Here is a 15,242-nt window from a genome sequence, read left to right on the forward strand (position 1 = left end):
TTTATGAGTCTTGGCCGTGGCCCTAAGCACTTTGTTTTCCAGTATTACCACCGGATACATAAATGCCACAAACACATAACTGGGTGAACCTTTTCAGATTGTGACTCAGCTTTGCTAAATTCCCCAGTTAGAGGTGTCCAGAGCTCTTAAGCATACTCTTTTTGCTTTGGATCACGACTTTAACCACTCAGTCTCAAGCTTTTCACTTGGACCTGCATGCCACAACCACATGGTTAGGGACAAGTTGATTTAGCCGCTTAGGCCTGGATTTTATTTCCTTGTGCCCTCCTATCCATTGATGCTCAAAGCCTTGGATCCTTTTTACCCTTACCTTTTGGTTTTAAGGGCTATTGGCTTTTTCTGCTTGCTTTTTCTCCCTTTCTCTCTATTTTTTTCGCCATTTTTTTCGCAAGCTTCTTCTTTTTCATTGCTTTTTTGTGCTTCAAGAATCAATTTCATGATTTTTCAGATCATCAATAACATTTCTCTTTTTCATCATTCTTTAAAGAGCCAACAATTTTAACATTCATAAACAACAAGATCAAACATATGCACTGTTCAAGCATTCATTCAGAAAATAAAAAGTATTGTCACCACATCAATATAATTAAACTAATTTCAAGGATGAATTCGAAACTCATGTACTTCTTGTTCTTTTGTATTAAAAACATTTTTCATTTAAGAGAGGTGAAGGATTCATGGAATTATTCATAGCCTTAAGACATAGATACTAGACACTAATGATCATGTAATAAAGACACAAACATAGACAAACATGAAGCTCAAAAATCGAAAGACTGAGAGATAAGAACAAGGAAGTTAAGGAATGAGTCCACCTTAATGATGGTGGCGCCTTCTCCTTGAAGGACCAATGGTGTTCTTGAGCTCCTCTATGTCTCTTCCTTGCCTTTGTTACTCCTCCCTCATAGCTCTTTGATCTTCTCTAATCTCATTGAGAATGATGGAGTGTTGTTGGTGTTCCACCCTTAATTGGTTCATGTCATGACTCAATCCTTCTAGAGAAGTGTTGAGTTGTTCCCAATAGTTGTTTGGAAGAAAATGCATCCCTTGAGGCATCTCAGGGATTTCTTGATGATGAGCTTCTTCATGCATCTCTTGAGATCCATAAATGGGCTCTCTTGTTTGCTCTATCCTTTTCTTAGTGATGGGCTTATCCTTTTCAATGAAGATGTCTCCTTCTATGACAACTCTAGTTAAGTAGCATAGTTGGCAAATAAGATGAGAAAAAGCTAGTCTTGCCAAGGTGGAGGGCTTTTCGGCTACTTTGTATAGTTCTAGAGAGATGACTTCATGAACTTCTACTTTCTCTCCAATCATGATGCTATGGATCATGATGGCCCGATCAACAGTTACCTTGGATCGGTTGCTAGTGGGGATGATAGAGTGTTGGATGAACTCCAACCATCCTCTAGCCATAAGCTGAAGGTCCACTCTTCTCAATTGAACCGGCTTGCCTTTTGAGTCTCTTTTCAATTGAGCTCCTTCAACACATATGTCCATGAGGACTTGGTCCAACCTTTGATCAAAGTTTACCCTTCTAGTGTAGGGGCGTGCGTCTTCTTGCATCATAGAAAAGTTGAATGATGTTTGGGGAAGAGTGTTATGAAAAGGTGTGAGAGAGAGGGAAAAGGTAGATGGGGATCCTGTGGGGTCCACAGATCCTGAGGTAATCCTGTGGGGTCCACAGATCCTGAGGTGTTAAGGATTTCTCATTCCTGCACCCTTTAGGAATGTAAAATGCCCTTTGTATGCAATCCTGGCGTTTAACGCCAGACTACAACATGTTTCTACTGTTAAACGCCACTTTCATGCTTGTTTTGGGCGTTCAACGCCAATCTACAGCATGTTTCTAGCGTTGAACGCCACTTCCATGCTTGTTTCTGGCGTTTAACACCAGTCTTCCTCAGGGTGTAATTCAGGCGTTTAAACGCCAGACTGCTGCTTGTTTCTGGTGTTCAACGCCAGCTTCATGCTCTGTTCTGGCGTTAAACGCCAACCAGATGCTCCTTACTGGCGTTTAAACGCCAGAAAGCACTTCCTCCAGGGTGTGCTGTTTCTTCTGCTGTTTTTTATTCTATTTTTAATTTTTGCAATTGTTTTGTGACTCCACAAAATCATAAACCTAATAAAACATGAAAGAACAATAGAAATATAGATGAATAAAAATTGGGTTGCCTTCCAATAAGCGCTTCTTTAATGTCAATAGCTTGACAGTGAGCTCTCATGGAGCTTCACAGATGTTCAGAGCATTGTTGTGACCTCCCAACACCAAACTTAGAGTTTGAATGTGCGGGTTCAACACCAAACTTAGAGTTTGGTTGTGGCCTCCCAATATCAAACTTAGAGTTTGATTGTGGGGGCTTTGTTTGACTCTGTATTGAGAGAAGCTTATCGTGCCTCTTTTCTATGGTTGCAAAGGAAGATCCTTGAGCTTTAAACACAAGGTAGTCCCCCTTCAATTGAAAGACTAACTCTCATCTGTCAACATCAATCACAGCTCCTGCTGTGGCTAGGAAAGGTCTTCCAAGGATGATGCATTCATCCTCATCCTTCCCAGTGTCTAAGATTATGAAATCAGCAGGGATGTAAAGTCCTTTAACCTTTACCAACACGTCCTCTACCAATCTATAAGCTTGTTTTATTGACTTGTCTGCCATCTCTAATGAGATTCTTGCAGCGTGTACCTCAAAGATCTCCAGCTTCTCCATTACAAAGAGTGGCATAAGATTTATACCTGACCCCAGGTCACATAGAGCCTTCTCAAGGGTTGTGGTGCCTATGGTACAGGATATTAAGAATTTACCAGGATCTTGTTTCTTTTGAGGTAGAGTTTGCTGAACCCATATATCTAGTTCACTAATGAGCAAGGTAGATTCACCTTCCCAAGTCTAATAACCAAACAACTTGGCATTCGGCTTCATAATAGCTCCTAGATATTGAGCAACTTGCTCTTCAGTTACATCTTTATCCTCTTCCGAGGAAAAAAAGGTCTCAGAGCTCATGAATGGCAGAAGGAAGTTTAATGGAATCTCTATGGTCTCTATATGAGCCTCAGATTCCTTTAGGTCCCCAATAGGAAACTCCTTTCTGTCTGGAGGACGTCCCATGAGGTCTTCCTCATTGGAATTCACGTCCTCCCCTTCCTCTTTGGATTCGGCCATATTGATAATATCAATGGCCTTGCACTCCCTTTTTGGATTCTCTACTGTATTGCTTGGGAGAATACTAGGAGGAGTTTCAGTGATTTTCTTACTCAGCTGACCGACTTGTGCCTCCAAATTTCTAATGGAGGACCTCATTTCACTCATGAAACTTAAAGTGGCCTTAGATAGATCAGAGACTATGTTTGCTAAGCTAGAGGGGTTCTGCTCAGAATTCTCTGTCTGTTGCTGAGAAGATGATGGAAAAGGCTTGCTATTGCTAAACCTGTTTCTTCCACCATTATTAAAGCCATGTTGGGGCTTTTATTGATCCTTCCATGAGAAATTTGGATGATTTCTCCATGAGGGATTATAAATCTTTTCATAGGGTTCACCCATTTAATTCATCTCTGCTATTGCAGGGTTCTCAGGATCATAAGCTTCTTCTTCAGAAGATGCCTCTTTAGTACTGTTGGATACATTTTGCCATCTATTCAGACTCTGAGAAATCATCTTGACTTGCTGAGTCAACATTTTTTTCTGAGACAATATGGCATTCAGAGCATCAATTTCAAGAACTCGCTTCCTCTTAGGCGTCCCATTACTCACAGGATTCCTTTCAGAAGTGTACATGAACTGGTTATTTGCAACCATGTCAATGAGTTCTTGAGCTTCTGTAGGCGTTTTCTTTAGGTGAATGGATCCACTTGCAGAATGGTCCAGTGACATCTTAGAGAACTCAGATATACCATCATAGAATATATCCAAAATGGTCCACTTTGAAAGCATGTCAAAAGGACACTTTTTGGTCAACTGCTTGTATCTTTCCCAAGCTTCATAGAGGGATTCACCATCTTTTTGCTTGAAGGTCTGAACATCCACTCTAAGCTTGCTTAGCTTTTGTGGAGGAAAGAACTTGGCCAAGAAGGCTGTGACCAGCTTATCCCAAGAGTCCAGGCTATCTTTAGGTTGTGAGTCCAACCATGTTCTGGCCCTGTCTCTTACAGCAAAAGGGAAAAGCATGAGCCTGTAGACTTCAGGATCTACTGCATTAGTCTTAACAGTATCACAGATCTGCAAGAACTCAGTTAAAGCCTGATAGGAATCTTCTGATGGAAGTCCATGGAACTTGCAGTTCTGTTGCATTAGAGCAATTAGTTGAGGCTTCAACTCAAAATTGTTTGCTCCAATGGCAGGGATTGAGATGCTTCTTCCATAAAAATTGGAAGTAGGTGTAGTATAATCACCAAGCATCCTCCTTGCACCTCCACCATTGTTATTGGGTTCGACCATGTCTTCTTTTTTGAGATTCTCTGTAAGGTTTTCTCTGTAAGGTTTTCTCTGTAAGGTTTTCAGGTTCAGGATCTGCTTCCACAAGAATGTCCTTGTCCTTGCTCCTGCTCATAGAAAAAAGAAGAAAACAGAAAAGAAAGAGGAATCCTCTATGTCACAGTTTAGAGATTCCTTTATCTGAGTAGAAGAAGAAAAGAATAGAAGAAGGAGGAGAAAAATTCGAACACAGAAGAGAAGAGAGGGTTCGAATTTTAAGATGAAGAGAAGTATTAGTAAATGAATAAATAAATAGAAAAAGATGAGAGGGAGATAATTTCAAAAATTAAGAGAAGAAATAAAATTAAAATTAAAATTTGAAACAATTAGCTGATTAAAAAGAATCTTGAAAAATAGGAAGGTGATTTTCGAAAATTAGAGAGAGAAAAGTAGTTAGGTGGTTTTGAAAAAAGATAAGAAATAGTAAAACAAACAAAAAGTCAATTAGTTAGTTGAAAAAGATTTGAAAATCAATTTTGAAAAGATAAGAGGTTAGAAAAGATTTTGAAATCAAATTTTGAAAAAGATATGATTCTAAAAAAATATGATTGAGAAAGATATTTTGGAAAAGATTTGATTTTTAAAATTAAAATTGATTACTTGACTAACAAGAAACTAAAAGATACGATTCTAGAATTTAAAGATTGAACCTTTCTTAACAAGAAAGTAACAAACTTCAAATTTTTGAATCAATCACATTAATTGTTAGTAAAGTTTTCGAAAATATGAAGTAAAGATAGGAAAATATTTTGAAAATAAATTTTAAAAATTTTTGAAAAATAATAAGAAAAATGAAAAAGATTTGATTTTTGAAAAAGTTTTGAAAAGATAAGATTTTTAAAATTGAAATCTTTACTTCACTAACAAGAAACAACTTATTTTAAAAATTTTTGACCAAGTCAACCCAAAGATTTCGAATTTTTGAGTAAAAGAAGGAAAAGATATTTTTTTTATTTTTTTGAATTTTTAATGATGAGAGAGAAAAACACAAAAATGACTCACAACATGAAAATTATGAATCAAAATACATGATGCATGCAAGAACACTCTGAATGTCAAGATGAACACCAAGCACACTTTGAAGATCAAGATGAACATCAAGACTAATTTTTGAAAAATTTTCAAGAAAAGAAAAACATGCAATACACCAAACTTAGAAATTTTTCATGCTTAGACACTATGAATGCAAAAATGCATATGAAAAATAACAAAAAACACAAAACAAGAAAATTTAAAGATCAAACAAGAAGACTTATCAAGAACAACATGAAGATCATGAAGAATGCAATGCATGAATTTTTCAAAAAATGCATAAATTTTTAAAAACATGCAATTGACGCCAAACATAAAAATTGACACTAGACTCAAACTTAAAAATTGACACTAGACTTAAAGATGGGATGACTGTGATGAGCTTCAAACTCGTGAGTGTTGGGCGTAGTGACAGACGCAAAAGAATCACTGGATTCTATTCCAACATGATCGAGAACTGACAGATGATTAGCCGTGCTATGACAGAGCATTTGGACCATTTTCACTAAGAGGATGGGAAGTAGTCGTTGACAACGGTGACGCCCTACATACAGCTTGCCATAGAAAGGAGTAAGAATGATTGGATGAAAGCAGTTGGAAAGTAGAGATTCAGAAGGAACAAAGCATCTCTATACACTTATCTGAAATTCCCACCAATGATTTACATAAGTATCTCTAACTCTATTTTATGCTTTATTTATCTTTATATTCGAAAACCATTATAACCATTTGAATCCGCCTAACTGAGATTTACAAGATGACCATAGCTTGCTTCATACCAACAATCTCTGTGGGATCGACCTTTACTCACGTAAGGTTTATTACTTGGACGACCCAGTGCACTTGCTGGTTAGTTGTGCGAAGTTGTGACAAAGTGTGATTCACGTTTTAGAGCTCCAAGTCTTTGGCGCCATTCTTGATGATCACAATTTCGTGCACCAAGTTTATGGCGCCGTTGCCTGGGATTGTTTGAGTTTAGACAACTGACGGTTCATCTTGTTGCTCAGATTAGGTAATTTTCCTTTATTTTATTTTCCAAAAGTTTTCAAAAAAATCTTTCAAAATTTGATTTCCCAAAATAATTTTTGAAAAAATCCAAAAAAATAATAAAATCATAAAAACTAAAAATATTTTTGTGTTTCTTGTTTGAGTCTAGTGTCAATTTTTAAGTTTCGTGTTAATTGCATGTTTTTAAAAAATTTGTGCATTTTTCAAAAACTCATGCATGGTGTTCTTCATGATCTTCAAGTTGTTCTTGGTAAGTCTTCTTGTTTGATCTTCATATTTTCTTGTTTTGTGTCTTTTGTTGTTTTTCATATGCATTTTTGCATTCATAGTGTCTAAACATGAAAATTTTCTAAGTTTGGTATCTTGCATGTTTTTCTTTTCTTGAAAATTTTTCAAAAATAAATCTTGATGTTCATCATGATCTTCAAAGTGTTCTTGGTGTTCATCTTGACATTCATAGTATTCTTGCATGTTTTCTTTGTTTTGATCTTAATTTTTCATGTTGTGAGTCATATTTGTGTTTTTCTCTTTCATCATTAAAAATTCAAAAAATCAAAAAAAATATCTTTTCCTTATTTTACTCATAAAATTCGAAATCTTTGGGTTGACTTGGCCAAAAATTTTTAAAATTAGTTGTTTCTTGTTAGTCAAGTCAAGATTTCAATTTTAAAAATCTTATCTTTTCAAAATCTTTTACAAAAATTAAATCTTTTTCATTTTTCTTATTATTTTTCAAAAATTTTAAAAAGTGATTTCAAAATCATTTTCTTAATTTCATTTCAAAATTTCGAAAACTTTACTAACAATTAATGTGATTGATTAAAAAATTTGAAGTTTGTTACTCTCTTGTTAAGAAATGTTCAATCTTTAAATTCTAAAATCATATCTTTTAGTTTCTATTTAGTCAAGTAATCAATTTTAATTTTAAAAATCAAATCTTGTTAATTTCCTTTTCAAATCTTTTTCAAAATATCTCTTCAATCATATATTTTTTCAAAATCAATTTCAAAAATCTTTTCTAACTTCTTATCTTTCCAAAATTGATTTTCAAATCTTTTTCAACTAACTAATTGACTTTTTGTTTATTTCTTATCTTTTTCAAAACCACCTAACTACTTTTCTCTCTCTAATTTTCGAAAATTTCCTCACTCTTTCTCAAAATTCTTTTAATTAACTAATTGTTTCAAATTTTAATTTTAATTGTATTTCTTCTCTCAATTTTTGAAAATCACTAACTATTTTTCAAAAACAATTTTCGAAAACTCTTCTCTCTCATCTCTTTCTATTTATTTATTCATCTACTAACACTTCTCTTCATCTAAAAATTTGAACCCTCTCTTCTCCTTTGTGTTCGAATTTTTCTCTTCCCTCTTCTATTCTTTTCTTCTTCAACTCACATAAAAGAATCTCTCTACTGTGGTAAAGAGGATCCCTATTATTATTTTCTATTCCCTTCTTTTTCATATGAGCAGGAGCAAGGACAAGAACATTCTTGTTGAAGTAAATCCTGAACCTGAAAGGACTCTGAAGAAGAAACTAAGAGAAGCTAAAATACAACAATCCAGAGAAAACCTTATAGAAATTTTCGAAAAAGAAGAGGAGATGGCAGCCGAAAATAATAACAGCAACAATAATGCAAGGAGGATGCTTGGTGATTATACTACACCTACTTCCAATTTTTATGGAAGAAGGATCTCAATCCCTGCCATTGGAGCAAACAATTTTGAACTGAAGCCTTAACTAGTTGCTCTAATGCAACAGAACTGCAAGTTTCATGGACTTCCATCAGAAGATCCCTATCAGTTTTTAACTGAATTTCTGCAGATCTGTGATACTGTTAAGACTAATGGAGTAGATCCTGAAGTCTACAGGCTCATGCTTTTCCCCTTTGTTGTAAGAGACAGAGCTAGAACATAGTTAGACTCACAACCTAAAGATAGCATGGACTCTTGGGATAAGCTGGTCACGGCCTTCTTGGCCAAGTTCGTTCCTCCTCAAAAGCTGAGCAAGCTTAAAGTAGATGTTTAGACCTTCAAGCAAAAAGATGGTGAATCCCTCTATGAAGCTTGGGAAAGATACAAGGAGTTGACCAAAAAGTGTCCTTCTGGCATGCTTTCAGAGTGGACCATTTTATATATATTTTATGATGGTCTATCTGAGCTTTGTAAGATGTCACTGGACCATTCTGTAGGTGGATCCATTCACCTAAAGAAAACACCTGCAGAAGCTCAAGAACTCATTGACATGGTTGCAAATAACCAATTCATGTACACTTCTGAGAGAAATCCTATGAGTAATGGGACGCCTCAGAGGAAGGGAGTTCTTGAAATTGATGCTCTGAATGCCATATTGGCTCAGAACAAAATATTGACTCATCAAGTCAACATGATTTCTCAGAGTCTGAATGGATTACAAAATGCATCCAACAGTACTAAAAAAGCATCTTCTGAATAAGAAGCTTATGATCCTGAGAACCCTGCAATGGCAGAGGTAAATTACATGGGTGAAGCCTTTGGCAACACCTATAATCCCTCATGGAGAAATTATCCAAATTTCTCATGGAAGGATCAACAAAAGCCTCAACAAGGCTTTAATAATGGTGGAAGAAACAGGTTTAGCAATAGCAAGCCTTCTTCATCAAGCCTTTAGCAACAGACAGAGAATTCTGAGCAGAGCCCCTCTAGCTTAGCAAACATGGTCTCTGATCTATCTAAGGCCACTTTAAGTTTCATGAATGAAACAAGGTCCTCCATTAGAAACTTGGAGGCACAAGTGGGTCAGCTGAGTAAGAAAATCACTGAAACTCCTCTTAGTACTCTCCCAAGCAATACAGAAGAAAATCCAAAAAGAGAGTGCAAGGCCATTGATATAATCAAAATGGCCGAATCCAAAGAGGAAGGGAAGGATGTGAATCCCAATGAGGAAGACCTCATGGGACGTCCTCCAGACAGAAAGGAGTTCCCTATTGAGGACCTAAAGGAATATGAGGCTCATATAGAGACCATAGAGATTCCATTAAACTTCCTTCTGCCATTCATGAGCTCTGAGAACTATTCTTCCTCTGAAGAGGATGAAGATGTATGTGAAGAGCAAGTTGCTCAATATCTATGAGCCATCATGAAGCTGAATGCCAAGTTGTTTGGTAATGAGACTTGGGAAGATGAACCTCCCTTGTTCATTAGTGAACTAAATACATGGGTTCAACAAACTCTACCTCAAAAGAAACAAGATCCTAGTAAATCTTTAATATCATGTACCATAGGCACCATGACCTTTGAGAAGGCTCTATGTGACCTGAGGTCAGGTATAAATCTTATGCCACTCTCTGTAATGCAGAAACTGGGGATCTTTGAGGTACAAGCTGCAAAAAGCTCATTAGAGATGGCAGACAAGTCAATAAAATAGGCTTATGGATTGGTAGAGGACGTGTTATTGAAGGTTAAAGGCCTTTACATCCCTGCTGATTTCATAATCCTAGACACTGGGAAGGATGAGGATGGATGCATCATCCTTGGAAGACCCTTCCTAGCCACAGCAGGAGCGGTGATTGATGTTGACAGAGGAGAGCTAGTCCTTCAATTGAATGGCGACTACCTTGTATTTAAAGCTCAAGGATCTTCCTCTGCAACATTGGAGAGGAAGCATGAAAAGCTTCTCTCAATACAGAGACAAACAAAGCCCCCACAATCAAACTCTAAGTTTGGTGTTGGGAGGCCACAACCAAACTCTAAGTTTGGTGTGGGAGGCCACAACCAAACTCTAAGTTTGGTGTTGAACTCCCATATTCAAACTCTAAGTTTGGTGTTGGGAGGTCCCAATAATGCTCTGAACTTCTGTAAAGCTCCATGAGAGCTCACTGTCAAGGTATTGACATTAAAGAAGCGCTTATTGGGAGGTAACCCAATTTTTATTTATCTATATTTCTATTGTTCTTTTATGTTTTATTAGGTTTATGATCATGTGGAGTCACAAAACAACTGCAAAAATTAAAAATAGAATAAAAAATAGCAGAACAAAAAGAACACCCTGGAGAAAGAGCTGTCTGGTGTTTAAACGCCAAAAACAAGCATCTATCTGGTATTTAATGCCAGAAAAAAAGCACCAAGCTAGTGTTTAACGCCAGAAACAAGCATCAGGCTGGCGTTAAACGCCAGAAATAGACTACATCTGGGCATTTAACGCCACAAACAAGCTACAGTCTGGCGTTAAACGCTAGGATTGCATACAGAGGGCGTTTTACACGCCTAAAAGGTGCAGTGATGAGAAATTCTTGACACCTCAGGATCTATGGACCCTACAGGATCAACTCAGGATCTGTAGACCCCACAGGATCCCCACCTACCCCATCTCCCTCTCTCACACCTTTTTATAACACTCTTCCCCAAACATCATTCACCAATCACCTCAATCACTCTTCCCTATCACCTCTTTACCACTCACATCCATCCTCTCTTCCCCATAAACCCCATCTACCTTCAAATTCAAAATCTCTTTCCCATCCAAACCCACCCTACATGACTGAACCATAAACCCTTCTCCATCCACTATATAAACCCCTCCATCCTTCTTCATTTTCACACATCACTACCCTCTCTTCTCCCCCTTGGCCGAAACCCACACCTCTCTCCCTCTCCTCTATATCTTCTTTTTCTTCTTCTATTCTTTCTTCTTTTGCTCGAGGGTGGGCAACATTCTAAGTTTGGTGTGGTAAAAGCATAGATTTTTTGTTTTTTCATAACCATTTATGGCACCTAAGACTGAAGAAACCTCTAGAAAGAGGAAAGGGAAGACAATTGCTTCCACCTCTAAGTCATAGGAGATGGAGAGATTCATCTCAAAAGCCCATCAAGACCCTGAGATCCCTTTCATGCTCAAGAAAAATGAGTATCCGGATATCCGATATGAGATCCAAAGAAGAGGTTGGGAAGTTCTTACCAACCCCATTCAACAAGTCAGAATCTTAATGGTTCAAGAGTTCTATGCCAATGCATGGATCACTAGGAACCATGATCAAAGTATGAACCCGAATCCAAAGAATTATCTTACAATTGTTCGGGGGAAATGCTTAGATTTTAGTCTGGAGAACGTAAGGTTGGCGTTCAACTTGCCTATGATGCAAGAAAATGCACGCCCTTACACTAAAAGGGTCAACTTTGATCAAAGGTTGGACCAAGTCCTCATGGAAATATATGTGGAAGGAGCTCAATGGAAAAGAGACTCAAAAGGCAAGCCAGTTCAATTGAGAAGACTGGACCTTAAGCTTGTGGCTAGAGGATGGTTGGAGTTCATCCAACGCTCCATCATCCCCACTAGCAACCGATCCGAAGTAACTGTGGATCGGGCCATCATGATCCATAGCATCATGATTGGAGAGGAAGTAGAAGTTCATGAAGTCATCTCTCTATAACTCTACAAAGTAGTCGAAAAGCCCTCCACCTTAGCAAGGCTAGCTTTTCCTCATCTCATTTTCCATCTATGCAACCTAGCTAGAGTTGTCATAGAAGGAGACATCCCCATTGAAGAGGACAAGGCCATCACTAAGAAGAAGATGGAGCAAACAAGAGAGCCCATTCATGGATCTGAAGAGACGCATGAGGAAGCTCATCATTAAGAAATCCCTGAGATGCCTCAAGGGATGCATTTTCATCCAAATAACTATTGGGAACAACTCAACACTTCTCTAGAAGAACTGAGTCATAACATGAACCAATTAAGGGTGGAACACCAAGAGCACTCCATCATTCTCAATGAGATTAGAGAAGATCAAAGAGCTATGAGGGAGGAGCAACAAATGTAAGGAAGAGACATAGAGGAGCTCAAGAACACCATTAGTCCTTCAAGAAGAAGGTGCCACCCTCACTAAGGTGGACTCATTCCTTAACTTCCTTGTTCTTATATCTCTATTTTTCAGTTTTTAAGCTTCATGTTTGTCTATGTTTGTGTCTTTATTACATGATCATTAGTATTTAGTAACTATGTCTTAAGGCTATGAATAATTCCATGAATCCTTCACCTTTCTTAAATGAAAAGTGTTTTTATAACAAAAGAACAAGAAGTACATGAGTTTCGAATTCATCCTTGAAATTAGTTTATTTATATTGATGTGGTGACAATACTTTTTGTTTTCTGAATGAATGCTTGAACAGTGCATATTTTTGATCTTGTTGTTTATGAATGTCAAAATTGTTGGCTCTTGAAAGAATTATGAACAAAGAGAAATGTTATTGATAATTTGAAAATTCATGAAATTGATTCTTGAAGAGAGAAAAAGCAGTGAAAAAGAAGAAGCTTGCGAAAAAAAGATATGGCGAAAAAAAAAAGAAAGAAAGAAAGAGAAAAAAAGCAAGCAGAAAAAGTCAATAGCCCTTAAAACCAAATGGCACGGGTAAAAAGGATCCAAGGCTTTGAGCATCAATGGATAGGAGGGCATAAGGAAATAAAATCCCAGGCCTAAGCGGCTAAATCAAGCTGTCCCTAACCATGTGCTTGTGGCATGCAGGTCCAAGTGAAAAGCTTGAGACAGAGTGGGTAAAGTTGTGATCCAAAGCAAAAAGAGTGTGCTTAAGAGCTCTGCACACCTCTAACTGGGGACTTTAGCAAAGCTGAGTCACAATCTGAAAAGGTTCACCCAGTCATGTGTCTGTGGCATTTATGTATCCGGTAGTAATACTGGAAAACAAAGTGCTTAGGGCCACGGCCAAGACTCATAAAAGTAGCTGTGTTCAAGAATCAACATACTTAAATAGGAGAATTAATAACACTATCTGAACTCTGAGTTCCTATAGATGCCAATCATTCTAAACTTCAAAGGATAAAGTGAGATGCCAAAACTGTTCAAAAGCAAAAAGATGCTAGTCCCGTTCATCTAATTATAACTAAGCTTCATTGATATTTTGAGATTTATAGTATATTCTCTTCTTTTTATCCTATTTGATTTTCAGTTGCTTGGGGACAAGCAACAATTTAAGTTTGGTGTTGTGATGAGCGGATAATTTATACGCTTTTTGGCATTGTTTTTAGGTAGTTTTTAGTATGATCTAGCTACTTTTAGGGATGTTTTTATTAGTTTTTATGAAAAATTCACATTTTTGGACTTTACTATGAGTTTGTGTGTTTTTCTGTGATTTCAGATATTCTCTGGCTGAAATTGAGGGACCTGAGCAAAAATCTGATAGGAGGCTGAAAAAGGACTACAGATGCTGTTGGATTCTGACCTTCCTGCACTCAAAATGCATTTTTTGGAGCTACAGAAAACTAAATGGCGCACTCTCAATTGCGTTGGAAAGTAGACATACATGCATTTCCAGAAATATATAATAGTCCATACTTTATTCGAGTTTAGATGATGCAAACTGGCGTTCAACACCAGTTCTATGCTGCATTCTGGAGTAAAACGCCAGAAACACGTCACAAACCAGAGTTAAACGCCAAAAACATGTTACAACTTGGCGTTTAACTCCAAGAGAAGCCTCTACACGTGCTTAGGCTGAGCTTGAGCTTTAAACGTGCAGAGGCTTCTCTTGGGGTTAAACGCCAAGTTGTAACGTGTTTTTGGCGTTTAACTCTGGTTTGTGACGTATTTCTGGCGTTTTACTCTAGAATGCAACATGGAACTGGCGTTGAACACCAGTTTGCGTCATCAAAACTCGAATAAAGTATGGACTATTATATATTTCTGGAAAGCCCTGGATGTCTACTTTCCAACGCAATTGAGAGCGCTTTATTTGAAGTTCTGTAGCTCTAGAAAATCTACTTTGAGTGCAGGGAGGCCAGAATCCAACAACATTAGCAGTCCTTTGTCAGCCTCCTATCAGATTTTTGCTCAGATCCCTCAATTTCAGCCAGAAAATACCTAAAATCATAGAAAAACACACAAACTCATAGTAAAGTCCAGAAATGTGAATTTTGCATAAAACTAATAAAAACATCCCTAGAAGTAACTAGATCCTACTAAAATCTACCTAAAAACAATGCCAAAAAGCGTATAAATTATCCGCTCATCACAACACCAAACTTAAATTGTTGCTTGTCCCCAACCAACGAAAAATCGAATAGGATAAAAAGACGAGAATATACTATAAATCTCAAAATATCAATGAATATTAGTTCTAATTAGATGAGCGGGACTTGTAGCCTTTTGCTTCTGAACAGTTTTGGCATCTCACTTTATCCTTTGAAGTTTAGAATGATTGGCATCCATAGGAACTCAGAGTTCAGATAGTGTTATTGATTCACCTAGTTAAGTATGTTGATTCTTGAACACAGCTACTTTATTAGTCTTGGCCGTGGCATTAAGCACTTTGTTTTCCAGTATTACCACCGGATACATAAATGCCACAGACACATGACTTGGTGAACCTTTTCAGATTGTGAGTCAGCTTTGCTAAAGTCCCCAGTTAGAGGTGTGTAGAACTCTTAAGCACACTATTTTTGCTTTGGATCACGACTTTAACCACTCTATCTCAAGCTTTTCACTTGGACCTGCATGCCACAAGCACATGGTTAGGGACAGCTTGATTTAGCCGTTTAGGCCTGGATTTTATTTCCTTGGGCCCTTCTATCCATTGATGCTCAAAGCCTTGGATCCTTTTTACCCTTGCCTTTTGGTTTTAAGGGCTATTGGCTTTTTCTGCTTGCTTTTGTTCTCTCTTTCTTTCTTTTTTTTTTCGCCATACTTTTTTTTTTCGCAAGCTTCTTCTTTTTCACTGCTTT

The 15,242-nt window shown here is 37.3% G+C and overlaps 2 non-coding genes across 2 annotated transcripts; one reads left to right on the forward strand and one right to left on the reverse strand.

Annotated features, from left to right (window-relative positions):
* The first annotated feature begins 3,944 nt into the window (after positions 1-3,944).
* Positions 3,945-4,052, forward strand: LOC112793713 (small nucleolar RNA R71). Its single transcript, XR_003198412.1, has one exon. It is a non-coding gene; the product is annotated as a small nucleolar RNA R71 (small nucleolar RNA).
* Positions 4,053-8,537: 4,485 nt separating this feature from the next.
* Positions 8,538-8,641, reverse strand: LOC112793776 (small nucleolar RNA R71). The gene has a single exon (XR_003198471.1). It is a non-coding gene; the product is annotated as a small nucleolar RNA R71 (small nucleolar RNA).
* Positions 8,642-15,242: the final 6,601 nt, after the last annotated feature.

This window comes from Arachis hypogaea, chromosome 3, assembly GCF_003086295.3.
Source record: "Arachis hypogaea cultivar Tifrunner chromosome 3, arahy.Tifrunner.gnm2.J5K5, whole genome shotgun sequence".
Taxonomy (NCBI): Eukaryota; Viridiplantae; Streptophyta; class Magnoliopsida; order Fabales; family Fabaceae; genus Arachis; species Arachis hypogaea.